We start from the raw sequence: 26,192 nt of genomic DNA on the forward strand, positions 1-26,192 counted from the left end.
TTGCAGTGATGACCCAGCCCAGGGCCAGGGGCCCCGGGGCACATCCTTTGGCCATTTTCCCTGGGAAAGAAAACTCACCAGTCCAGGTTGCTGATGTCAGTTTGTAGGGCTCCCTTGGGTCTATCAGGGCAGCACATATTTTATTTCGGGACAACTTCGGTCTGGGGTCCATCCTTCAATATAAGGAGTCTTTGAAATCAGGGCCCAGCCCAGGGCCAGGGGCCCCTGGGCACATCCTTTGGCCATTTTCCCTGGGAAAGGAAACTCACCAGTCCAGGTTCCTGATGTCAGTTTGTAGGGCTCCCTTGGGTCTATCAGGGTAGCACAAGATTCAGGAGGGGACAATTTTGATCTGTGATCCATCCTTCGATATTGGGATTCTTTACAGTCAGGACCCACCCCAGGGCCAGGGGCCCCTGGGCACATCCTTTGGCCATTTTCCCTGGGAAAGAAAACTCACCAGTCCAGGTTCCTGATGTCAGTTTGTAGGGCTCCCTTGGGTCTATCAGGGCAGCACAAGTTTGAGGTGGGGACAACTTCGGTGTGGGGTCCATCCTTCGATATAAGGATTCTTTGCAGTGAGGACCCTGCCCAGGGCGAGGGGCCCCTGGGCACATCCTTTTTCCATTTTCCCTGGGAAAGAAAACTCAGCAGTCCAGGTTCCTGATGTCAGTTTGTAGGGCTCCCTTGGGTCTATCAGGGCACCACAAGTTTGAGGTTGGGACAACTTCGGTGTGGGGGGCATCCTTCGATATAAGGATTTTTTTCAGTGAGGACCCTGCCCAGGGCCAGGGGCCCCTGGGCACAACCTTTTTCCATTTTCCCTGGGAAAGAAAACTCACCAGTCCAGGTTCCTGATGTCAGTTTGTAGGGCTCCCTTGGGTCTATCAGGGCAGCACAAGTTTGAGGTGGGGACAACTTCGGTGTGGGGTGCATCCTTCGATATAAGGATTTTTTGCAGTGAGGACCCTGCCCAGGGCCAGGGGCCCCTGGGCACATCCTTTTTCCATTTTCCCTGGGAAAGAAAACTCAGCAGTCCAGGTTCCTGATGTCAGTTTGTAGGGCTCCCTTGGGTCTATAAGGGCAGCACAAGTTTGAGGTGGGGACAACTTCGGTGTGGGGTCCATCGTTCGATATAAGGATATTTTGAAGTCAGGGCCAGGGGCCCCCGGGCACATCCTTTGGTCATTTTCCCTTGGAAAGAAAACTCACCAGTCCAGGTTGCTGATGTCAGTTTGTAGGGCTCCCTTGGGTCTATCTGGGCAGCACAAATTTGAGGTGGGGACAACTTCGGTGTGGGGTCCATCCTTCGATATAAGGATTTTTAGCAGTCAGGTCCCAGCCCAGTGCCAGGGTCCCCAGGGCACATCCTTTGGCCATTTTCCCTGGAAAAGAAAACTCACCAGTCCAGGTTCCTGATGTCAGTTTGTAGGGCTCCCTTGGGTCTATCTGGGCAGCACAAATTTGAGGAGCGGACAATTTTGGTCTGTTATCCATCCTTCGATATAAGGATTCTTTTCAGTCAGGTCCCAGCCGAGTGCCAGGGGCCCCAGGGAACATCCTTTGGCCATTTTCCCTGGGAAAGAAAACTCACAAGTCCAGGTTGCTGATGTCAGTTTGTAGGGCTCCCTTGGGTCTATCAGGGCAGCACAAGTTTGAGGTGGGGACAACTTCGGTGTGGGGTCCATCCTTCGATATAAGGATTCTTCGAAGTCAAGGCCCAGACGAGAGCCATGGGCCCCTGGGCACATTCTGTGGCCATTTTCCCTGGGAAAGAACACTCACCAGTCCAGGTTCCTGATGTCAGTTTGTAGGGCTCCCTTGGGTCTATCTGGGCAGCAGAAATTTGAGGAGCGGACAATTTTGGTCTGTTATCCATCCTTCGATATAAGGATTCTTTTCAGTCAGGTCCCAGCCGAGTGCCAGGGGCCCCAGGGAACATCCTTTGGCCATTTTCCCTGGGAAAGAAAACTCACCAGTCCAGGCTCCTGATGTCAGTTTGTAGGGCTCCCTTGGGTCTATCAGGGCAGCACAAGTTTGAGGTGGGGACAACTTCGGTGTGGGGTCCATCCTTCGATATAAGGATTCTTTGAAGTCAAGGCCCAGCCGAGAGCCATGGGCCCCTGGGCACATTCTGTGGCCATTTTCCCTGGGAAAGAACACTCACCACTCCAGGTTGCTGATGTCACTTTGTAGGGCTCCCTTGGGTCTATCAGGGCAGCACAAGTTTGAGGTGGGGACAACTTCGGTGTGGGGTCCATCCTTCGATATAAGGATTCTTTGCAGTGAGGACCCTGCCCAGGGCGAGGGGCCCCTGGGCACATCCTTTTTCCATTTTCCCTGGGAAAGAAAACTCAGCAGTCCAGGTTCCTGATGTCAGTTTGTAGGGCTCCCTTGGGTCTATCAGGGCACCACAAGTTTGAGGTTGGGACAACTTCGGTGTGGGTTGCATCCTTCGATATAAGGATTTTTTTCAGTGAGGACCCTGCCCAGGGCCAGGGGCCCCTGGGCACAACCTTTTTCCATTTTCCCTGGGAAAGAAAACTCAGCAGTCCAGGTTCCTGATGTCAGTTTGTAGGGCTCCCTTGGGTCTATCAGGGCAGCACAATTTTGAGGTGGGGACAACTTCGGTGTGGGGTCCATCCTTCGATATAAGGATTTTTTTCAGTGAGGACCCTGCCCAGGGCCAGGGGCCCCTGGGCACAACCTTTTTCCGTTTTCCCTGGGAAAGAAAGCTCAGCAGTCCATGTTGATGATGTCAGTTTGTAGGGCTCCCTTGGGTCTATCAGGGCAGCACAAGTTTGAGGTGGGGACAACTTCGGTGTGGGGTCCATCCTTCGATATAAGGATTTTTTGCAGTCAGGGCCAGGGGCCCCCAGGCACATCCTTTGGCCATTTTCCCTGGGAAAGAAAACTCACCAGTCCAGGTTCCTGATGTCAGTTTGTAGGGCTCCCTTGGGTCTATCAGGGCAGCACAAGTTTGAGGTGGGGACAACTTCGGTGTGGGGTGCATCCTTCGATATAAGGATTTTTTGCAGTGAGGACCCTGCCCAGGGCCAGGGGCCCCTGGGCACATCCTTTGGCCATTTTCCCTGGGAAAGAAAACTCAGCAGTCCAGGTTCCTGATGTCAGTTTGTAGGGCTCCCTTGGGTCTATAAGGGCAGCACAAGTTTGAGGTGGGGACAACTTCGGTGTGGGGTCCATCGTTCGATATAAGGATTTTTTGAAGTCAGGGCCAGGGGCCCCCGGGCACATCCTTTGGTCATTTTCCCTTGGAAAGAAAACTCACCAGTCCAGGTTGCTGATGTCAGTTTGTAGGGCTCCCTTGGGTCTATCTGGGCAGCACAAATTTGAGGTGGGGACAACTTCGGTGTGGGGTCCATCCTTCGATATAAGGATTTTTAGCAGTCAGGTCCCAGCCCAGTGCCAGGGTCCCCAGGGCACATCCTTTGGCCATTTTCCCTGGAAAAGAAAACTCACCAGTCCAGGTTCCTGATGTCAGTTTGTAGGGCTCCCTTGGGTCTATCTGGGCAGCACAAATTTGAGGAGCGGACAATTTTGGTCTGTTATCCATCCTTCGATATAAGGATTCTTTTCAGTCAGGTCCCAGCCGAGTGCCAGGGGCCCCAGGGAACATCCTTTGGCCATTTTCCCTGGGAAAGAAAACTCACAAGTCCAGGTTGCTGATGTCAGTTTGTAGGGCTCCCTTGGGTCTATCAGGGCAGCACAAGTTTGAGGTGGGGACAACTTCGGTGTGGGGTCCATCCTTCGATATAAGGATTCTTCGAAGTCAAGGCCCAGACGAGAGCCATGGGCCCCTGGGCACATTCTGTGGCCATTTTCCCTGGGAAAGAACACTCACCAGTCCAGGTTCCTGATGTCAGTTTGTAGGGCTCCCTTGGGTCTATCTGGGCAGCAGAAATTTGAGGAGCGGACAATTTTGGTCTGTTATCCATCCTTCGATATAAGGATTCTTTTCAGTGAGGTCCCAGCCGAGTGCCAGGGGCCCCAGAGAACATCCTTTGGCCATTTTCCCTGGGAAAGAAAACTCACCAGTCCAGGTTCCTGATGTCAGTTTGTAGGGCTCCCTTGGGTCTATCAGGGCAGCACAAGTTTGAGGTGGGGACAACTTCGGTGTGGGGTCCATCCTTCGATATAAGGATTCTTTAAAGTCAAGGCCCAGCCGAGAGCCATGGGCCCCTGGGCACATTCTGTGGCCATTTTCCCTGGGAAAGAACACTCACCAGTCCAGGTTGCTGATGTCACTTTGTAGGGCTCCCTTGGGTCTATCAGGGCAGCACAAGTTTGAGGTGGGGACAACTTCGGTGTGGGGTCCATCCTTCGATATAAGGATTCTTTGCAGTGAGGACCCTGCCCAGGGCGAGGGGCCCCTGGGCACATCCTTTTTCCATTTTCCCTGGGAAAGAAAACTCAGCAGTCCAGGTTCCTGATGTCAGTTTGTAGGGCTCCCTTGGGTCTATCAGGGCACCACAAGTTTGAGGTTGGGACAACTTCGGTGTGGGTTGCATCCTTCGATATAAGGATTTTTTTCAGTGAGGACCCTGCCCAGGGCCAGGGGCCCCTGGGCACAACCTTCTTCCATTTTCCCTGGGAAAGAAAACTCAGCAGTCCAGGTTCCTGATGTCAGTTTGTAGGGCTCCCTTGGGTCTATCAGGGCAGCACAATTTTGAGGTGGGGACAACTTCGGTGTTCGGTCCATCCTTCGATATAAGGATTTTTTGCAGTGAGGACCCTGCCCAGGGCCAGGGGCCCCTGGGCACATCCTTTTTCCATTTTCCCTGGGAAAGAAAGCTCAGCAGTCCATGTTGATGATGTCAGTTTGTAGGGCTCCCTTGGGTCTATCAGGGCAGCACAAGTTTGAGGTGGGGACAACTTCGGTGTGGGGTCCATCCTTCGATATAAGGATTTTTTGCAGTCAGGGCCAGGGGCCCCCAGGCACATCCTTTGGCCATTTTCCCTGGGAAAGAAAACTCACCTGTCCAGGTTCCTGATGTCAGTTTGTAGGGCTCCCTTGGGTCTATAAGGGCAGCACAAGTTTGAGGTGGGGACAACTTCGGTGTGGGGTCCATCCTTCGATATAAGGATTTTTTGCAGTCAGGTCCAGGGGCCCCCGGGCACACACTTTGGCCATTTTCCCTGGGAAAGAAAACTCAGCAGTCCAGGTTGCTGATGTCAGTTTGTAGGGCTCCCTTGGGTCTATCAGGGCAGCACAAATTTGTGGTGGGGACAACTTCGGTGTGGAGTCCATCCTTCGATATAAGGAATTTTTGCATTCAGGTCCCAGCCCAGTGCCAGGGTCCCGAGGGCACATCCTTTGGCCATTTACCCTGGAAAAGAAAACTCACCAGTCCAGGTTCCTGATGTCAGTTTGTAGGGCTCCCGTGGGTCTATCTGGGCAGCAGAAATTTGAGGAGCAAACAATTTTGGTCTGCGATCCATCCTTCGATATTGGGATTCTTTGCAGTCAGGTGTCTGCCGAGTGCCAGGGTCCCAAGGGAACATCCTTTGGCCATTTTCCCTGGGAAAGAAAATTCACCAGTCCAGGTTGCTGATGTCAATTTGTAGGGCTCCCTTGGGTCTATCAGGGCAGCACAAGTATGAGATGGGGACAACTTCAGTCTGGTGTCCATCCATCGATATAAGGATTCTTTGCAGTCAGGTCCTAGCACAGTGCCAGGGGCCCCAGGGCAAACCCTTTGGCAATTTTCCCTGGGAAAGAAAACTCAGCAGTCCAGGTTGCTGATGTCGGTTTGTAGGGCTTCCTTGGGTCTATCTGGGCAGCAGAAATTTGAGGAGGGGTCGACTTTGGTCTGTGATCCATCCTTCGATATATGGATTTTTTGCAGTCAGGCCCCAGCCCAGGGCCAGGGGCCCCTGGGCACATCCTTTGGCCATTTTCCCTGGGAAAGAAAACTCACCAGTCCAGGTTGCTGATGTCAGTTTGTAGGGCTCCCTTGGGTCTATCAGGGCAGCACATATTTTATTTCGGGACAACTTCGGTCTGGGGTCCATCCTTCAATATAAGGAGTCTTTGAAATCAGGGCCCAGCCCAGGGCCAGGGGCCCCTGGGCACATCCTTTGGCCATTTTCCCTGGGAAAGGAAACTCACCAGTCCAGGTTCCTGATGTCAGTTTGTAGGGCTCCCTTGGGTCTATCAGGGTAGCACAAGATTCAGGAGGGGACAATTTTGGTCTGTGATCCATCCTTCGATATTGGGATTCTTTAGAGTCAGGACCCACCCCAGGGCCAGGGGCCCCTGGGCACATCCTTTGGCCATTTTCCCTGGGAAAGAAAACTCACCAGTCCAGGTTGCTGATGTCAGTTTGTAGGGCTCCCTTGGGTCTATCTGGGCACCACAATATGAGGAGGGGATAACTTCAGTTTGGGGTCCAAACGTCGATATAAATACTCTTTGCAGTCAGGTCCCAGATCTGTGCCCGGGGCCCCTGGGCACATCCTTTGGCCATTTTCCCTGGGAACGAAAATACACCAGTCCAGGTTCCTGATATCAGTTTGTAGGGCTCCCTTGGGTCTATCTGGGCAGCAGAAATTTGAGGAGAGGACAAATTTTGTCTGCGATCCATCCTTCGATGTAAGGATATTTTGCAGTCAGGCCCCAGCCCAGGGGACACGGGCTTAGGGCACATCCTTTGGCCATTTTCCCTGGGAAAGAAAACTCACCAGTCCAGGTTCCTGATGTCAGTTTGTAGGGCTCCCTTGGGTCTATCAGGGCAGCACAAGTTTGAGGTGGGGACAACTTCGGTGTGGGGTCCATCGTTCGATATAAGGATTTTTTGAAGTCAGGGCCAGGGGCCCCCGGGCACATCCTTTGGCCATTTTCCCTGGGAAAGAAAACTCACCAGTCCAGGTTCCTGATGTCAGTTTGTAGGGCTCCCTTGGGTCTATCAGGGCAGCACAAGTTTGAGGTGGGGACAACTTCGGTGTGGGGTCCATCCTTCGATATAAGGATTTTTTGCAATGAGGACCGTGCCCAGGGCCAGGGGCCCCTGGGCACATCCTTTTTCCATTTTCCCTGGGAAAGAAAACTCAGCAGTCCAGGTTCCTGATGTCAGTTTGTAGGGCTCCCTTGGGTCTATCAGGGCACCACAAGTTTGAGGTGGGGACAACTTCGGTGTGGGGTCCATCCTTCGATATAAGGATTCTTTGCAGTGAGGACCCTGCCCAGGGCGAGGGGCCCCTGGGCACATCCTTTTTCCATTTTCCCTGGGAAAGAAAACTCAGCAGTCCAGGTTCCTGATGTCAGTTTGTAGGGCTCCCTTGGGTCTATCAGGGCAGCACAAGTTTGAGGTGGGGACAACTTCGGTGTGGGGTCCATCCTTCGATATAAGGATTTTTTTCAGTGAGGACCCTGCCCAGGGCCAGGGGCCCCTGGGCACAACCTTTTTCCATTTTCCCTGGGAAAGAAAACTCAGCAGTCCAGGTTCCTGATGTCAGTTTGTAGGGCTCCCTTGGGTCTATCAGGGCAGCACAAGTTTGAGGTGGGGACAACTTCGGTGTGGGGTGCATCCTTCGATATAAGGATTTTTTGCAGTGAGGACCCTGCCCAGGGCGAGGGGCCCCTGGGCACATCCTTTTTCCGTTTTCCCTGGGAAAGAAAGCTCAGCAGTCCATGTTCATGATGTCAGTTTGTTGGGCTCCCTTGGGTCTATCAGGGCAGCACAAGTTTGAGGTGGGGACAACTTCGGTGTGGGGTCCATCCTTCGATATAAGGATTTTTTGCAGTCAGGGCCAGGGGCCCCCAGGCACATCCTTTGGCCATTTTCCCTGGGAAAGAAAACTCACCAGTCCAGGTTCCTGATGTCAGTTTGTAGGGCTCCCTTGGGTCTATCAGGGCAGCACAAGTTTGAGGTGGGGACAACTTCGGTGTGGGGTCCATCGTTCGATATAAGGATTTTTTGAAGTCAGGGCCAGGGGCCCCCGGGCACATCCTTTGGCCATTTTCCCTGGGAAAGAAAACTCACCAGTCCAGGTTCCTGATGTCAGTTTGTAGGGCTCCCTTGGGTCTATCAGGGCAGCACAAGTTTGAGGTGGGGACAACTTCGGTGTGGGGTCCATCCTTCGATATAAGGATTTTTTGCAATGAGGACCGTGCCCAGGGCCAGGGGCCCCTGGGCACATCCTTTTTCCATTTTCCCTGGGAAAGAAAACTCAGCAGTCCAGGTTCCTGATGTCAGTTTGTAGGGCTCCCTTGGGTCTATCAGGGCACCACAAGTTTGAGGTGGGGACAACTTCGGTGTGGGGTCCATCCTTCGATATAAGGATTCTTTGCAGTGAGGACCCTGCCCAGGGCGAGGGGCCCCTGGGCACATCCTTTTTCCATTTTCCCTGGGAAAGAAAACTCAGCAGTCCAGGTTCCTGATGTCAGTTTGTAGGGCTCCCTTGGGTCTATCAGGGCACCACAAGTTTGAGGTTGGGACAACTTCGGTGTGGGGGGCATGCTTCGATATAAGGATTTTTTTCAGTGAGGACCCTGCCCAGGGCCAGGGGCCCCTGGGCACAACCTTTTTCCATTTTCCCTGGGAAAGAAAACTCACCAGTCCAGGTTCCTGATGTCAGTTTGTAGGGCTCCCTTGGGTCTATCAGGGCACCACAAGTTTGAGGTGGGGACAACTTCGGTGTGGGGTCCATCCTTCGATATAAGGATTTTTTGCAGTGAGGACCCTGCCCAGGGCCAGGGGCCCCTGGGCACATCCTTTTTCCGTTTTCCCTGGGAAAGAAAGCTCAGCAGTCCATGTTCATGATGTCAGTTTGTTGGGCTCCCTTGGGTCTATCAGGGCAGCACAAGTTTGAGGTGGGGACAACTTCGGTGTGGGGTCCATCCTTCGATATAAGGATTTTTTGCAGTCAGGGCCAGGGGCCCCCAGGCACATCCTTTGGCCATTTTCCCTGGGAAAGAAAACTCACCAGTCCAGGTTCCTGATGTCAGTTTGTAGGGCTCCCTTGGGTCTATCAGGGCAGCACAAGTTTGAGGTGGGGACAACTTCGGTGTGGGGTCCATCCTTCGATATAAGGATTTTTTGCTGTCAGGGCCAGGGGCCCCCAGGCACACCCTTTGGCCATTTTCCCTGGGAAAGAAAACTCAGCAGTCCAGGTTCCTGATGTCAGTTTGTAGGGCTCCCTTGGGTCTAACAGGGCAGCAGAAATTTTAGGAGGGGACAACTTTGGTCTGTGATCCATCCTTCGATATAGGGATTCTTTACAGTCAGGTCCGAGCCCAGGGCCAGGGGCCCCAGGGCACATCCTTTGGCCATTTTCCCTGGGAAAGAAAACTCACCAGTCCAGGTTGCTGATGCCAGTTTGTAGGGCTCACTTGGGTCTATCTGGGCAGCACAAATTTGTGGTGGGGACAACTTCGGTGTGGAGTCCATCCTTCGATATAAGGAATTTTTGCATTCAGGTCCCAGCCCAGTGCCAGGGTCCCGAGGGCACATCCTTTGGCCATTTACCCTGGAAAAGAAAACTCACCAGTCCAGGTTCCTGATGTCAGTTTGTAGGGCTCCCTTGGTTCTATCAAGGCAGCAGAAATTTGAGGAGCGGACAAGTTTGGTCTGCGATCCATCCTTTGATATAAGGATTCTTTGCAGTCAGGTCCCAGCCGAGTGCCAGGGGCCCCAGGGAACATCCTTTGGCCATTTTCCCTGGGAAAGAACACTCACCAGTCCAGGTTGCTGATGTCAGTTTGTAGGGCTCCCTTAGGTCTATCAGGGCCGCACAAGTTTGAGGTGGGGACAACTTCGGTGTGGGGTCCATCCTTCGATATAAGGATTTTTTGCAGTGAGGACCCTGCCCAGGCCCAAGACCCCCTGGGCACATCCTTTTTCCATTTTCCCTGGGAAAGAAAACTCAGCAGTCCATGTTGATGATGTCAGTTTGTAGGGCTCCCTTGGGTCTATCAGGACAGCACAAGTTTGAGGTGGGGACAACTTCGGTGTGGGGTCCATCCTTCGATATAAGGATTATTTGCATTCAGGGCAGGGGCCCCTGGGCACATCCTTTGGCCATTTTCCCCGGGAAAGAAAACTCAGCAGTCCAGGTTCCTGATGTCAGTTTGTAGGGCTCCCTTGGGTCTATCAGGGCAGCACAAATTTGAGGTGGGGACAACTTCGGTGTGGGGTCCATCTTTCGATATAAGGATTTTTTGCATTCAGGTCCCAGCCCAGTGCCAGGGTCCCGAGGGCACATCCTTTGGCCATTTTCCCTGGAAAAGAAAACTCACCAGTCCAGGTTGCTGATGTCAGTTTGTAGAGCTCCCTTGGGTCTATCTGGGCAGCAGAAATTTGAGGAGCAAACAATCTTGGTCTGCGATCCATCCTTCGATATTGGGATTATTTGCAGTCAGGTGTCAGCCGAGTGCCAGGGGCCCCAGGAAACATCCTTTGGCCATTTTCCCTGGGAAAGAACACTCACCAGTCCAGGTTGCTGATGTCAGTTTGTAGGGCTCTCTTGGGTCTATCAGGGCAGCACAAGTATGAGATGGGGACAACTTCAGTCTGGTGTCCATCCTTCGATATAAGGATTCTTTGAAGTCAAGGCCCAGCCGAGAGCCATGGGCCCCTGGGCACATTCTTTGGCCATTTTCCCTGGGAAAGAAAACTCACCAGTCCAGGTTCCTGATGTCAGTTTGTAGGGCTCCCTTGGGTCTATCAGGGCAGCACAAGTTTGAGGTGGGGACAACTTCGGTGTGGGGTGCATCCTTCGATATAAGGATTTTTTGCAGTGATGACCCAGCCCAGGGCCAGGGGCCCCTGGGCACATCCTTTTTCCATTTTCCCTGGGAAAGAAAACTCAGCAGTCCAGGTTGCTGATGTCAGTTTGTAGGGCTCCCTTGGGTCTATCAGGGCAGCACAAGTTTGAGGTGGGGACAACTTCGGTGTGGGGTCCATCCTTCGATATAAGGATTTTTTGAAGTCAGGGCCAGGGGCCCCCGGGCACATCCTTTGGCCATTTTCCCTGGGAAAGAAAACTCACCAGTCCAGGTTCCTGATGTCAGTTTGTAGGGCTCCCTTGGGTCTATCAGGGCAGCACAAGTTTGAGGTGGGGACAACTTCGGTGTGGGGTCCATCCTTCGATATAAGGATTTTTTGCAGTCAGGTCCCAGCCTAGTGCCAGGGTCCCCAGGGCACATCCTTTGGCCATTTTCCCTGGGAAAGAAAACTCACCAGTCCAGGTTCCTGATGTCAGTTTGTAGGGCTCCCTTGGGTCTATCTGGGCAGCACAAGTTTGAGGTGGGGACAACTTCGGTGTGGGGTCCATCCTTCGATATAAGGATTTTTAGCAGTCAGGTCCCAGCCCAGTGCCAGGGTCCCCTGGGCACATCCTTTGTCCATTTTCCCTGGAAAAGAAAACTCACCAGTCCAGGTTCCTGATGTCAGTTTGTAGGGCTCCCTTGGGTCTATCTGGGCAGCAGAAATTTGAGGAGCGGACAATTTTGGTCTGTTATACATCCTTCGATATAAGGATTCTTTTCAGTGAGGTCCCAGCCGAGTGCCAGGGGCCCCAGGGAACATCCTTTGGCCATTTTCCCTGGGAAAGAAAACTCACCAGTCCAGGTTCCTGATGTCAGTTTGTAGGGCTCCCTTGGGTCTATCAGGGCAGCACAAGTTTGAGGTGGGGACAACTTCGGTGTGGGGTCCATCCTTCGATATAAGGATTCTTTGAAGTCAAGGCCCAGCCGAGAGCCATGGGCCCCTGGGCACATTCTGTGGCCATTTTCCCTGGGAAAGAACACTCACCACTCCAGGTTGCTGATGTCACTTTGTAGGGCTCCCTTGGGTCTATCAGGGCAGCACAAGTTTGAGGTGGGGACAACTTCGGTGTGGGGTCCATCCTTCGATATAAGGATTCTTTGCAGTGAGGACCCTGCCCAGGGCGAGGGGCCCCTGGGCACATCCTTTTTCCATTTTCCCTGGGAAAGAAAACTCACAAGTCCAGGTTCCTGATGTCAGTTTGTAGGGCTCCCTTGGGTCTATCAGGGCACCACAAGTTTGAGGTTGGGACAACTTCGGTGTGGGTTGCATCCTTCGATATAAGGATTTTTTTCAGTGAGGACCCTGCCCAGGGCCAGGGGCCCCTGGGCACAACCTTTTTCCATTTTCCCTGGGAAAGAAAACTCAGCAGTCCAGGTTCCTGATGTCAGTTTGTAGGGCTCCCTTGGGTCTATCAGGGCAGCACAAGTTTGAGGTGGGGACAACTTCGGTGTGGGGTGCATCCTTCGATATAAGGATTCTTTGCAGTGAGGACCCTGCCCAGGGCCAGGGGCCCCTGGGCACATCCTTTTTCCATTTTCCCTGGGAAAGAAAACTCAGCAGTCCAGGTTCCTGATGTCAGTTTGTAGGGCTCCCTTGGGTCTATCAGGGCACCACAAGTTTGAGGTTGGGACAACTTCGGTGTGGGGTGCATCCTTCGATATAAGGATTTTTTTCAGTGAGGACCCTGCCCAGGGCCAGGGGCCCCTGGGCACAACCTTCTTCCATTTTCCCTGGGAAAGAAAACTCACCAGTCCAGGTTCCTGATGTCACTTTGTAGGGCTCCCTTGGGTCTATCAGGGCAGCACAATTTTGAGGTGGGGACAACTTCGGTGTTGGGTCCATCCTTCGATATAAGGATTTTTTGCAGTGAGGACCCTGCCCAGGGCCAGGGGCCCCTGGGCACATCCTTTGGCCATTTTCCCTGGGAAAGAAAGCTCAGCAGTCCATGTTGATGATGTCAGTTTGTAGGGCTCCCTTGGGTCTATCAGGGCAGCACAAGTTTGAGGTGGGGACAACTTCGGTGTGGGGTCCATCCTTCGATATAAGGATTTTTTGCAGTCAGGGCCAGGGGCCCCCAGGCACATCCTTTGGATATTTTCCCTGGGAAAGAAAACTCACCTGTCCAGGTTCCTGATGTCAGTTTGTAGGGCTCCCTTGGGTCTATAAGGGCAGCACAAGTTTGAGGTGGGGACAACTTCGGTGTGGGGTCCATCCTTCGATATAAGGATTTTTTGCAGTCAGGTCCAGGGGCCCCCGGGCACATCCTTTGGCCATTTTCCCTGGAAAAGAAAACTCAGCAGTCCAGGTTGCTGATGTCAGTTTGTAGGGCTCCCTTGGGTCTATCAGGGCAGCACAAATTTGAGGTGGGGACAACTTCGGTGTGGAGTCCATCCTTCGATATAAGGAATTTTTGCATTCAGGTCCCAGCCCAGTGCCAGGGTCCCGAGGGCACATCCTTTGGCCATTTTCCCTGGAAAAGAAAACTCACCAGTCCAGGTTCCTGATGTCAGTTTGTAGGGCTCCCTTGGGTCTATCTGGGCAGCAGAAATTTGAGGAGCAAACAATTTTGGTCTGCGATCCATCCTTCGATATTGGGATTCTTTGCAGTCAGGTGTCAGCCGAGTGCCAGGGTCCCAAGGGAACATCCTTTGGCCATTTTCCCTGGGAAAGAAAATTCACCAGTCCAGGTTGCTGATGTCAATTTGTAGGGCTCCCTTGGGTCTATCAGGGCAGCACAAGTATGAGATGGGGACAACTTCAGTCTGGTGTCCATCCTTCGATATAAGGATTCTTTGCAGTCAGGTCCTAGCACAGTGCCAGGGGCCCCAGGGCAAACCCTTTGGCAATTTTCCCTGGGAAAGAAAACTCAGCAGTCCAGGTTGCTGATGTCGGTTTGTAGGGCTTCCTTGGGTCTATCTGGGCAGCAGAAATTTGAGGAGGGGTCGACTTTGGTCTGTGATCCATCCTTCGATATATGGATTTTTTGCAGTGATGACCCAGCCCAGGGCCAGGGGCCCCGGGGCACATCCTTTGGCCATTTTCCCTGGGAAAGAAAACTCACCAGTCCAGGTTGCTGATGTCAGTTTGTAGGGCTCCCTTGGGTCTATCAGGGCAGCACATATTTTATTTCGGGACAACTTCGGTCTGGGGTCCATCCTTCAATATAAGGAGTCTTTGAAATCAGGGCCCAGCCCAGGGCCAGGGGCCCCTGGGCACATCCTTTGGCCATTTTCCCTGGGAAAGGAAAGTCACCAGTCCAGGTTCCTGATGTCAGTTTGTAGGGCTCCCTTGGGTCTATCAGGGTAGCACAAGATTCAGGAGGGGACAATTTTGATCTGTGATCCATCCTTCGATATTGGGATTCTTTACAGTCAGGACCCACCCCAGGGCCAGGGGCCCCTGGGCACATCCTTTGGCCATTTTCCCTGGGAAAGAAAACTCACCAGTCCAGGTTCCTGATGTCAGTTTGTAGGGCTCCCTTGGGTCTATCAGGGCAGCACAAGTTTGAGGTGGGGACAACTTCGGTGTGGGGTCCATCCTTCGATATAAGGATTCTTTGCAGTGAGGACCCTGCCCAGGGCGAGGGGCCCCTGGGCACATCCTTTTTCCATTTTCCCTGGGAAAGAAAACTCAGCAGTCCAGGTTCCTGATGTCAGTTTGTAGGGCTCCCTTGGGTCTATCAGGGCACCACAAGTTTGAGGTTGGGACAACTTCGGTGTGGGGGGCATCCTTCGATATAAGGATTTTTTTCAGTGAGGACCCTGCCCAGGGCCAGGGGCCCCTGGGCACAACCTTTTTCCATTTTCCCTGGGAAAGAAAACTCACCAGTCCAGGTTCCTGATGTCAGTTTGTAGGGCTCCCTTGGGTCTATCAGGGCAGCACAAGTTTGAGGTGGGGACAACTTCGGTGTGGGGTGCATCCTTCGATATAAGGATTTTTTGCAGTGAGGACCCTGCCCAGGGCCAGGGGCCCCTGGGCACATCCTTTTTCCATTTTCCCTGGGAAAGAAAACTCAGCAGTCCAGGTTCCTGATGTCAGTTTGTAGGGCTCCCTTGGGTCTATAAGGGCAGCACAAGTTTGAGGTGGGGACAACTTCGGTGTGGGGTCCATCGTTCGATATAAGGATTTTTTGAAGTCAGGGCCAGGGGCCCCCGGGCACATCCTTTGGTCATTTTCCCTTGGAAAGAAAACTCACCAGTCCAGGTTGCTGATGTCAGTTTGTAGGGCTCCCTTGGGTCTATCTGGGCAGCACAAATTTGAGGTGGGGACAACTTCGGTGTGGGGTCCATCCTTCGATATAAGGATTTTTAGCAGTCAGGTCCCAGCCCAGTGCCAGGGTCCCCAGGGCACATCCTTTGGCCATTTTCCCTGGAAAAGAAAACTCACCAGTCCAGGTTCCTGATGTCAGTTTGTAGGGCTCCCTTGGGTCTATCTGGGCAGCACAAATTTGAGGAGCGGACAATTTTGGTCTGTTATCCATCCTTCGATATAAGGATTCTTTTCAGTCAGGTCCCAGCCGAGTGCCAGGGGCCCCAGGGAACATCCTTTGGCCATTTTCCCTGGGAAAGAAAACTCACAAGTCCAGGTTGCTGATGTCAGTTTGTAGGGCTCCCTTGGGTCTATCAGGGCAGCACAAGTTTGAGGTGGGGACAACTTCGGTGTGGGGTCCATCCTTCGATATAAGGATTCTTCGAAGTCAAGGCCCAGACGAGAGCCATGGGCCCCTGGGCACATTCTGTGGCCATTTTCCCTGGGAAAGAACACTCACCAGTCCAGGTTCCTGATGTCAGTTTGTAGGGCTCCCTTGGGTCTATCTGGGCAGCAGAAATTTGAGGAGCGGACAATTTTGGTCTGTTATCCATCCTTCGATATAAGGATTCTTTTCAGTGAGGTCCCAGCCGAGTGCCAGGGGCCCCAGGGAACATCCTTTGGCCATTTTCCCTGGGAAAGAAAACTCACCAGTCCAGGTTCCTGATGTCAGTTTGTAGGGCTCCCTTGGGTCTATCAGGGCAGCACAAGTTTGAGGTGGGGACAACTTCGGTGTGGGGTCCATCCTTCGATATAAGGATTCTTTGAAGTCAAGGCCCAGCCGAGAGCCATGGGCCCCTGGGCACATTCTTTGGCCATTTTCCCTGGGAAAGAACACTCACCACTCCAGGTTGCTGATGTCACTTTGTAGGGCTCCCTTGGGTCTATCAGGGCAGCACAAGTTTGAGGTGGGGACAACTTCGGTGTGGGGTCCATCCTTCGATATAAGGATTCTTTGCAGTGAGGACCCTGCCCAGGGCGAGGGGCCCCTGGGCACATCCTTTTTCCATTTTCCCTGGGAAAGAAAACTCAGCAGTCCAGGTTCCTGATGTCAGTTTGTAGGGCTCCCTTGGGTCTATCAGGGCACCACAAGTTTGAGGTTGGGACAACTTCGGTGTGGGTTGCATCCTTCGATATAAGGATTTTTTTCAGTGAGGACCCTGCCCAGGGCCAGGGGCCCCTGGGCACAACCTTTTTCCATTTTCCCTGGGAAAGAAAACTCAGCAGTCCAGGTTCCTGATGTCAGTTTGTAGGGCTCCCTTGGGTCTATCAGGGCAGCACAATTTTGAGGTGGGGACAACTTCGGTGTGGGGTCCATCCTTCGATATAAGGATTTTTTTCAGTGAGGACCCTGCCCAGGGCCAGGGGCCCCTGGGCACAACCTTTTTCCGTTTTCCCTGGGAAAGAAAGCTCAGCAGTCCATGTTGATGATGTCAGTTTGTAGGGCTCCCTTGGGTCTATCAGGGCAGCACAAGTTTGAGGTGGGGACAACTTCGGTGTGGGGTCCATCCTTCGATATAAGGATTTTTTGCAGTCAGGGCCAGGGGCCCCCAGGCACATCCTTTGGCCATTTTCCCTGGGAAAGAAAACTCACCAGTCCAGGTTCCTGATGTCAGTTTGTAGGGCTCCCTTGGGTCTATCAGGGCAGCACAAGTTTGAGGTGGGGACAACTTCGGTGTGGGGTGCATCCTTCGATATAAGGATTTTTTGCAGTGAGGACCCTGCCCAGGGCCAGGGGCCCCTGGGCACATCCTTTTTCCATTTTCCCTGGGAAAGAAAACTCAGCAGTCCAGGTTCCTGATGTCAGTTTGTAGGGCTCCCTTGGGTCTATAAGGGCAGCACAAGTTTGAGGTGGGGACAACTTCGGTGTGGGGTCCATCGTTCGATATAAGGATTTTTTGAAGTCAGGGCCAGGGGCCCCCGGGCACATCCTTTGGTCATTTTCCCTTGGAAAGAAAACTCACCAGTCCAGGTTCCTGATGTCAGTTTGTAGGGCTCCCTTGGGTCTATCTGGGCAGCACAAATTTGAGGTGGGGACAACTTCGGTGTGGGGTCCATCCTTCGATATAAGGATTTTTAGCAGTCAGGTCCCAGCCCAGTGCCAGGGTCCCCAGGGCACATCCTTTGGCCATTTTCCCTGGAAAAGAAAACTCACCAGTCCAGGTTCCTGATGTCAGTTTGTAGGGCTCCCTTGGGTCTATCTGGGCAGCACAAATTTGAGGAGCGGACAATTTTGGTCTGTTATCCATCCTTCGATATAAGGATTCTTTTCAGTCAGGTCCCAGCCGAGTGCCAGGGGCCCCAGGGAACATCCTTTGGCCATTTTCCCTGGGAAAGAAAACTCACAAGTCCAGGTTCCTGATGTCAGTTTGTAGGGCTCCCTTGGGTCTATCAGGGCAGCACAAGTTTGAGGTGGGGACAACTTCGGTGTGGGGTCCATCCTTCGATATAAGGATTCTTCGAAGTCAAGGCCCAGACGAGAGCCATGGGCCCCTGGGCACATTCTGTGGCCATTTTCCCTGGGAAAGAACACTCACCAGTCCAGGTTCCTAATGTCAGTTTGTAGGGCTCCCTTGGGTCTATCTGGGCAGCAGAAATTTGAGGAGCAGACAATTTTGGTCTGTTATCCATCCTTCGATATAAGGATTCTTTTCAGTGAGGTCCCAGCCGAGTGCCAGGGGCCCCAGAGAACATCCTTTGGCCATTTTCCCTGGGAAAGAAAACTCACCAGTCCAGGTTCCTGATGTCAGTTTGTAGGGCTCCCTTGGGTCTATCAGGGCAGCACAAGTTTGAGGTGGGGACAACTTCGGTGTGGGGTCCATCCTTCGATATAAGGATTCTTTAAAGTCAAGGCCCAGCCGAGAGCCATGGGCCCCTGGGCACATTCTGTGGCCATTTTCCCTGGGAAAGAACACTCACCAGTCCAGGTTGCTGATGTCACTTTGTAGGGCTCCCTTGGGTCTATCAGGGCAGCACAAGTTTGAGGTGGGGACAACTTCGGTGTGGGGTCCATCCTTCGATATAAGGATTCTTTGCAGTGAGGACCCTGCCCAGGGCGAGGGGCCCCTGGGCACATCCTTTTTCCATTTTCCCTGGGAAAGAAAACTCACCAGTCCAGGTTCCTGATGTCAGTTTGTAGGGCTCCCTTGGGTCTATCAGGGCAGCACAAGTTTGAGGTTGGGACAACTTCGGTGTGGGTTGCATCCTTCGATATAAGGATTTTTTTCAGTGAGGACCCTGCCCAGGGCCAGGGGCCCCTGGGCACAACCTTCTTCCATTTTCCCTGGGAAAGAAAACTCAGCAGTCCAGGTTCCTGATGTCAGTTTGTAGGGCTCCCTTGGGTCTATCAGGGCAGCACAATTTTGAGGTGGGGACAACTTCGGTGTTCGGTCCATCCTTCGATATAAGGATTTTTTTCAGTGAGGACCCTGCCCAGGGCCAGGGGCCCCTGGGCACATCCTTTTTCCATTTTCCCTGGGAAAGAAAGCTCAGCAGTCCATGTTGATGATGTCAGTTTGTAGGGCTCCCTTGGGTCTATCAGGGCAGCACAAGTTTGAGGTGGGGACAACTTCGGTGTGGGGTCCATCCTTCGATATAAGGATTTTTTGCAGTCAGGGCCAGGGGCCCCCAGGCACATCCTTTGGCCATTTTCCCTGGGAAAGAAAACTCACCTGTCCAGGTTCCTGATGTCAGTTTGTAGGGCTCCCTTGGGTCTATAAGGGCAGCACAAGTTTGAGGTGGGGACAACTTCGGTGTGGGGTCCATCCTTCGATATAAGGATTTTTTGCAGTCAGGTCCAGGGGCCCCCGGGCACACACTTTGGCCATTTTCCCTGGGAAAGAAAACTCAGCAGTCCAGGTTGCTGATGTCAGTTTGTAGGGCTCCCTTGGGTCTATCAGGGCAGCACAAATTTGTGGTGGGGACAACTTCGGTGTGGAGTCCATCCTTCGATATAAGGAATTTTTGCATTCAGGTCCCAGCCCAGTGCCAGGGTCCCGAGGGCACATCCTTTGGCCATTTACCCTGGAAAAGAAAACTCACCAGTCCAGGTTCCTGATGTCAGTTTGTAGGGCTCCCGTGGGTCTATCTGGGCAGCAGAAATTTGAGGAGCAAACAATTTTGGTCTGCGATCCATCCTTCGATATTGGGATTCTTTGCAGTCAGGTGTCTGCCGAGTGCCAGGGTCCCAAGGGAACATCCTTTGGCCATTTTCCCTGGGAAAGAAAATTCACCAGTCCAGGTTGCTGATGTCAATTTGTAGGGCTCCCTTGGGTCTATCAGGGCAGCACAAGTATGAGATGGGGACAACTTCAGTCTGGTGTCCATCCATCGATATAAGGATTCTTTGCAGTCAGGTCCTAGCACAGTGCCAGGGGCCCCAGGGCAAACCCTTTGGCAATTTTCCCTGGGAAAGAAAACTCAGCAGTCCAGGTTGCTGATGTCGGTTTGTAGGGCTTCCTTGGGTCTATCTGGGCAGCAGAAATTTGAGGAGGGGTCGACTTTGGTCTGTGATCCATCCTTCGATATATGGATTTTTTGCAGTCAGGCCCCAGCCCAGGGCCAGGGGCCCCTGGGCACATCCTTTGGCCATTTTCCCTGGGAAAGAAAACTCACCAGTCCAGGTTGCTGATGTCAGTTTGTAGGGCTCCCTTGGGTCTATCAGGGCAGCACATATTTTATTTCGGGACAACTTCGGTCTGGGGTCCATCCTTCAATATAAGGAGTCTTTGAAATCAGGGCCCAGCCCAGGGCCAGGGGCCCCTGGGCACATCCTTTGGCCATTTTCCCTGGGAAAGGAAACTCACCAGTCCAGGTTCCTGATGTCAGTTTGTAGGGCTCCCTTGGGTCTATCAGGGTAGCACAAGATTCAGGAGGGGACAATTTTGGTCTGTGATCCATCCTTCGATATTGGGATTCTTTAGAGTCAGGACCCACCCCAGGGCCAGGGGCCCCTGGGCACATCCTTTGGCCATTTTCCCTGGGAAAGAAAACTCACCAGTCCAGGTTGCTGATGTCAGTTTGTAGGGCTCCCTTGGGTCTATCTGGGCACCACAATATGAGGAGGGGATAACTTCAGTTTGGGGTCCAAACGTCGATATAAATACTCTTTGCAGTCAGGTCCCAGATCTGTGCCCGGGGCCCCTGGGCACATCCTTTGGCCATTTTCCCTGGGAACGAAAATACACCAGTCCAGGTTCCTGATATCAGTTTGTAGGGCTCCCTTGGGTCTATCTGGGCAGCAGAAATTTGAGGAGAGGACAAATTTTGTCTGCGATCCATCCTTCGATGTAAGGATATTTTGCAGTCAGGCCCCAGCCCAGGGGACACGGGCTTAGGGCACACCCTTTGGCCATTTTCCCTGGGAAAGAAAACTCACCAGTCCAGGTTCCTGATGTCAGTTTGTAGGGCTCCCTTGGGTCTATCAGGGCAGCACAAGTTTGAGGTGGGGACAACTTCGGTGTGGGGTCCATCGTTCGATATAAGGATTTTTTGAAGTCAGGGCCAGGGGCCCCCGGGCACATCCTTTGGCCATTTTCCCTGGGAAAGAAAACTCACCAGTCCAGGTTCCTGATGTCAGTTTGTAGGGCTCCCTTGGGTCTATCAGGGCAGCACAAGTTTGAGGTGGGGACAACTTCGGTGTGGGGTCCATCCTTCGATATAAGGATTTTTTGCAATGAGGACCGTGCCCAGGGCCAGGGGCCCCTGGGCACATCCTTTTTCCATTTTCCCTGGGAAAGAAAACTCAGCAGTCCAGGTTCCTGATGTCAGTTTGTAGGGCTCCCTTGGGTCTATCAGGGCACCACAAGTTTGAGGTGGGGACAACTTCGGTGTGGGGTCCATCCTTCGATATAAGGATTCTTTGCAGTGAGGACCCTGCCCAGGGCGAGGGGCCCCTGGGCACATCCTTTTTCCATTTTCCCTGGGAAAGAAAACTCAGCAGTCCAGGTTCCTGATGTCAGTTTGTAGGGCTCCCTTGGGTCTATCAGGGCAGCACAAGTTTGAGGTGGGGACAACTTCGGTGTGGGGTCCATCCTTCGATATAAGGATTTTTTTCAGTGAGGACCCTGCCCAGGGCCAGGGGCCCCTGGGCACAACCTTTTTCCATTTTCCCTGGGAAAGAAAACTCAGCAGTCCAGGTTCCTGATGTCAGTTTGTAGGGCTCCCTTGGGTCTATCAGGGCAGCACAAGTTTGAGGTGGGGACAACTTCGGTGTGGGGTCCATCCTTCGATATAAGGATTTTTTGCAGTGAGGACCCTGCCCAGGGCCAGGGGCCCCTGGGCACATCCTTTTTCCGTTTTCCCTGGGAAAGAAAGCTCAGCAGTCCATGTTCATGATGTCAGTTTGTTGGGCTCCCTTGGGTCTATCAGGGCAGCACAAGTTTGAGGTGGGGACAACTTCGGTGTGGGGTCCATCCTTCGATATAAGGATTTTTTGCAGTCAGGGCCAGGGGCCCCCAGGCACATCCTTTGGCCATTTTCCCTGGGAAAGAAAACTCACCAGTCCAGGTTCCTGATGTCAGTTTGTAGGGCTCCCTTGGGTCTATCAGGGCAGCACAAGTTTGAGGTGGGGACAACTTCGGTGTGGGGTCCATCGTTCGATATAAGGATTTTTTGAAGTCAGGGCCAGGGGCCCCCGGGCACATCCTTTGGCCATTTTCCCTGGGAAAGAAAACTCACCAGTCCAGGTTCCTGATGTCAGTTTGTAGGGCTCCCTTGGGTCTATCAGGGCAGCACAAGTTTGAGGTGGGGACAACTTCGGTGTGGGGTCCATCCTTCGATATAAGGATTTTTTGCAATGAGGACCGTGCCCAGGGCCAGGGGCCCCTGGGCACATCCTTTTTCCATTTTCCCTGGGAAAGAAAACTCAGCAGTCCAGGTTCCTGATGTCAGTTTGTAGGGCTCCCTTGGGTCTATCAGGGCACCACAAGTTTGAGGTGGGGACAACTTCGGTGTGGGGTCCATCCTTCGATATAAGGATTCTTTGCAGTGAGGACCCTGCCCAGGGCGAGGGGCCCCTGGGCACATCCTTTTTCCATTTTCCCTGGGAAAGAAAACTCAGCAGTCCAGGTTCCTGATGTCAGTTTGTAGGGCTCCCTTGGGTCTATCAGGGCAGCACAAGTTTGAGGTTGGGACAACTTCGGTGTGGGGGGCATCCTTCGATATAAGGATTTTTTTCAGTGAGGACCCTGCCCAGGGCCAGGGGCCCCTGGGCACAACCTTTTTCCATTTTCCCTGGGAAAGAAAACTCACCAGTCCAGGTTCCTGATGTCAGTTTGTAGGGCTCCCTTGGGTCTATCAGGACACCACAAGTTTGAGGTGGGGACAACTTCGGTGTGGGGTCCATCCTTCGATATAAGGATTTTTTGCAGTGAGGACCCTGCCCAGGGCCAGGGGCCCCTGGGCACATCCTTTTTCCATTTTCCCTGGGAAAGAAAGCTCAGCAGTCCATGTTCATGATGTCAGTTTGTTGGGCTCCCTTGGGTCTATCAGGGCAGCACAAGTTTGAGGTGGGGACAACTTCGGTGTGGGGTCCATCCTTCGATATAAGGATTTTTTGCAGTCAGGGCCAGGGGCCCCCAGGCACATCCTTTGGCCATTTTCCCTGGGAAAGAAAACTCACCAGTCCAGGTTCCTGATGTCAGTTTGTAGGGCTCCCTTGGGTCTATCAGGGCAGCACAAGTTTGAGGTGGGGACAACTTCGGTGTGGGGTCCATCCTTCGATATAAGGATTTTTTGCTGTCAGGGCCAGGGGCCCCCAGGCACACCCTTTGGCCATTTTCCCTGGGAAAGAAAACTCACCAGTCCAGGTTCCTGATGTCACTTTGTAGGGCTCCCTTGGGTCTATCAGGGCAGCACAACTTTGAGGAGGGGACAACTTCGGTCTGCGATCCATCCTTCGATATAAGGATTTTTTGCAGTCAGGTCCCAGCCCAGTTCCAGGGTCCCCAGGGCACATCCTTTGGCCATTTTCCCTGGGAAAGAAAACTCACCAGTCCAGGTTGCTGATGTCAGTTTGTAGGGCTCCCTTGGGTCTAACAGGGCAGCAGAAATTTTAGGAGGGGACAACTTTGGTCTGTGATCCATCCTTCGATATAGGGATTCTTTACAGTCAGGTCCGAGCCCAGGGCCAGGGGCCCTTGGGCACATCCTTTGGCCATTTTCCCTGGGAAAGAAAACTCACCAGTCCAGGTTGCTGATGCCAGTTTGTAGGGCTCACTTGGGTCTATCTGGGCAGCACAAATTTGTGGTGGGGACAACTTCGGTGTGGAGTCCATCCTTCGATATAAGGAATTTTTGCATTCAGGTCCCAGCCCAGTGCCAGGGTCCCGAGGGCACATCCTTTGGCCATTTACCCTGGAAAAGAAAACTCACCAGTCCAGGTTCCTGATGTCAGTTTGTAGGGCTCCCTTGGTTCTATCAAGGCAGCAGAAATTTGAGGAGCGGACAAGTTTGGTCTGCGATCCATCCTTTGATATAAGGATTCTTTGCAGTCAGGTCCCAGCCGAGTGCCAGGGGCCCCAGGGAACATCCTTTGGCCATTTTCCCTGGGAAAGAACACTCACCAGTCCAGGTTGCTGATGTCAGTTTGTAGGGCTCCCTTAGGTCTATCAGGGCCGCACAAGTTTGAGGTGGGGACAACTTCGGTGTGGGGTCCATCCTTCGATATAAGGATTTTTTGCAGTGAGGACCCTGCCCAGGCCCAAGACCCCCTGGGCACATCCTTTTTCCATTTTCCCTGGGAAAGAAAACTCAGCAGTCCATGTTGATGATGTCAGTTTGTAGGGCTCCCTTGGGTCTATCAGGACAGCACAAGTTTGAGGTGGGGACAACTTCGGTGTGGGGTCCATCCTTCGATATAAGGATTATTTGCATTCAGGGCAGGGGCCCCTGGGCACATCCTTTGGCCATTTTCCCCGGGAAAGAAAACTCAGCAGTCCAGGTTCCTGATGTCAGTTTGTAGGGCTCCCTTGGGTCTATCAGGGCAGCACAAATTTGAGGTGGGGACAACTTCGGTGTGGGGTCCATCTTTCGATATAAGGATTTTTTGCATTCAGGTCCCAGCCCAGTGCCAGGGTCCCGAGGGCACATCCTTTGGCCATTTTCCCTGGAAAAGAAAACTCACCAGTCCAGGTTGCTGATGTCAGTTTGTAGAGCTCCCTTGGGTCTATCTGGGCAGCAGAAATTTGAGGAGCAAACAATCTTGGTCTGCGATCCATCCTTCGATATTGGGATTATTTGCAGTCAGGTGTCAGCCGAGTGCCAGGGGCCCCAGGAAACATCCTTTGGCCATTTTCCCTGGGAAAGAACACTCACCAGTCCAGGTTGCTGATGTCAGTTTGTAGGGCTCTCTTGGGTCTATCAGGGCAGCACAAGTATGAGATGGGGACAACTTCAGTCTGGTGTCCATCCTTCGATATAAGGATTCTTTGAAGTCAAGGCCCAGCCGAGAGCCATGGGCCCCTGGGCACATTCTTTGGCCATTTTCCCTGGGAAAGAAAACTCACCAGTCCAGGTTCCTGATGTCAGTTTGTAGGGCTCCCTTGGGTCTATCAGGGCAGCACAAGTTTGAGGTGGGGACAACTTCGGTGTGGGGTGCATCCTTCGATATAAGGATTTTTTGCAGTGATGACCCAGCCCAGGGCCAGGGGCCCCTGGGCACATCCTTTTTCCATTTTCCCTGGGAAAGAAAACTCAGCAGTCCAGGTTGCTGATGTCAGTTTGTAGGGCTCCCTTGGGTCTATCAGGGCAGCACAAGTTTGAGGTGGGGACAACTTCGGTGTGGGGTCCATCCTTCGATATAAGGATTTTTTGAAGTCAGGGCCAGGGGCCCCCGGGCACATCCTTTGGCCATTTTCCCTGGGAAAGAAAACTCACCAGTCCAGGTTCCTGATGTCAGTTTGTAGGGCTCCCTTGGGTCTATCAGGGCAGCACAAGTTTGAGGTGGGGACAACTTCGGTGTGGGGTCCATCCTTCGATATAAGGATTTTTTGCAGTCAGGTCCCAGCCTAGTGCCAGGGTCCCCAGGGCACATCCTTTGGCCATTTTCCCTGGGAAAGAAAACTCACCAGTCCAGGTTCCTGATGTCAGTTTGTAGGGCTCCCTTGGGTCTATCTGGGCAGCACAAGTTTGAGGTGGGGACAACTTCGGTGTGGGGTCCATCCTTCGATATAAGGATTTTTAGCAGTCAGGTCCCAGCCCAGTGCCAGGGTCCCCTGGGCACATCCTTTGTCCATTTTCCCTGGAAAAGAAAACTCACCAGTCCAGGTTCCTGATGTCAGTTTGTAGGGCTCCCTTGGGTCTATCTGGGCAGCAGAAATTTGAGGAGCGGACAATTTTGGTCTGTTATACATCCTTCGATATAAGGATTCTTTTCAGTGAGGTCCCAGCCGAGTGCCAGGGGCCCCAGGGAACATCCTTTGGCCATTTTCCCTGGGAAAGAACACTCACCAGTCCAGGTTGCTGATGTCACTTTGTAGGGCTCCCTTGGGTCTATCAGGGCAGCACAAGTTTGAGGTGGGGACAACTTCGGTGTGGGGTCCATCCTTCGATATAAGGATTCTTTGCAGTGAGGACCCTGCCCAGGGCGAGGGGCCCCTGGGCACATCCTTTTTCCATTTTCCCTGGGAAAGAAAACTCAGCAGTCCAGGTTCCTGATGTCAGTTTGTAGGGCTCCCTTGGGTCTATCAGGGCACCACAAGTTTGAGGTTGGGACAACTTCGGTGTGGGTTGCATCCTTCGATATAAGGATTTTTTTCAGTGAGGACCCTGCCCAGGGCCAGGGGCCCCTGGGCACAACCTTTTTCCATTTTCCCTGGGAAAGAAAACTCAGCAGTCCAGGTTCCTGATGTCAGTTTGTAGGGCTCCCTTGGGTCTATCAGGGCAGCACAATTTTGAGGTGGGGACAACTTCGGTGTGGGGTCCATCCTTCGATATAAGGATTTTTTGCAGTGAGGACCCTGCCCAGGGCCAGGGGCCCCTGGGCACAACCTTTTTCCGTTTTCCCTGGGAAAGAAAGCTCAGCAGTCCATGTTGATGATGTCAGTTTGTAGGGCTCCCTTGGGTCTATCAGGGCAGCACAAGTTTGAGGTGGGG

Source organism: Lonchura striata, chromosome 4 (genome assembly GCF_046129695.1).
Source record: "Lonchura striata isolate bLonStr1 chromosome 4, bLonStr1.mat, whole genome shotgun sequence".
NCBI lineage: Eukaryota > Metazoa > Chordata > Aves > Passeriformes > Estrildidae > Lonchura > Lonchura striata.